Genomic DNA, 808 nt, shown 5'->3' with positions numbered 1-808 from the left:
CTACTTGCTAGCTCGTGATCAATAACTTCGAGCTTTATGCCTTTATCAGCTAAGGTATTGTTAGCATGTTTTAGTTATGTCATGTGTTCAATTGAAGGTTCTGTTTCTATTCCGTAAATTTGTTTATAAGTTTTGCAAAGTTTGATGCTTCGTTGCATATTTTGTAGTTTATAAGTTTTGTTATTTTTTAGTTTATAATATATATGAGTTTTATTTGTTTTAGGTAGTTTGAATTTGCATAAAGATTATGGAAAAGTATTTTAAGAAAACCTCTCAATCTTGTCATTCTTGCGCATCGACACCAACAGTGGATTTAGAAAAAAAATGAAGATGAACAAAGAAATAAAAGGAATCAAACAATTGGTGAATCATCAAAAAGCACGTTAACAGATATAGAGATTCTTCAATCAGATCTTGGATTACGTATACCTATTTCTGAATTTAGTTTTAACATTCATGATCAAATTCGAAGATCATATTTGCAAAAAGGGCCATGTCAGCCTCGCAATCATGACTTCCCTAAAAGTAAGTTTGGAATGAAAGACCGACGTTTCAATCTGAGGTGGTTTGATAAATACTCTAGTTGGTTAGAGTATAGTATTCAGAAGGATAAAGCATATTGTTTGTATTGTTATCTTTTTGAAGTGGAAGGGAGAGGAAAAGAAGATGATGAGGCATTTCGTAGAAATGGATTCTCAAATTGGAAAAAACCAGATAGATTTGATCTTCATATTGGAGGACCTAATAGTGCTCATAATAATGCAAGGCAAAATTGTGAGGATTTAATGAAACAAGATCAAAATATACA

Source organism: Dendrobium catenatum, unplaced genomic scaffold (assembly GCF_001605985.2).
Source record: "Dendrobium catenatum unplaced genomic scaffold, ASM160598v2 fragScaff_scaffold_655, whole genome shotgun sequence".
Taxonomy (NCBI): domain Eukaryota; kingdom Viridiplantae; phylum Streptophyta; class Magnoliopsida; order Asparagales; family Orchidaceae; genus Dendrobium; species Dendrobium catenatum.
This window is presented reverse-complemented; position numbering follows the sequence as displayed.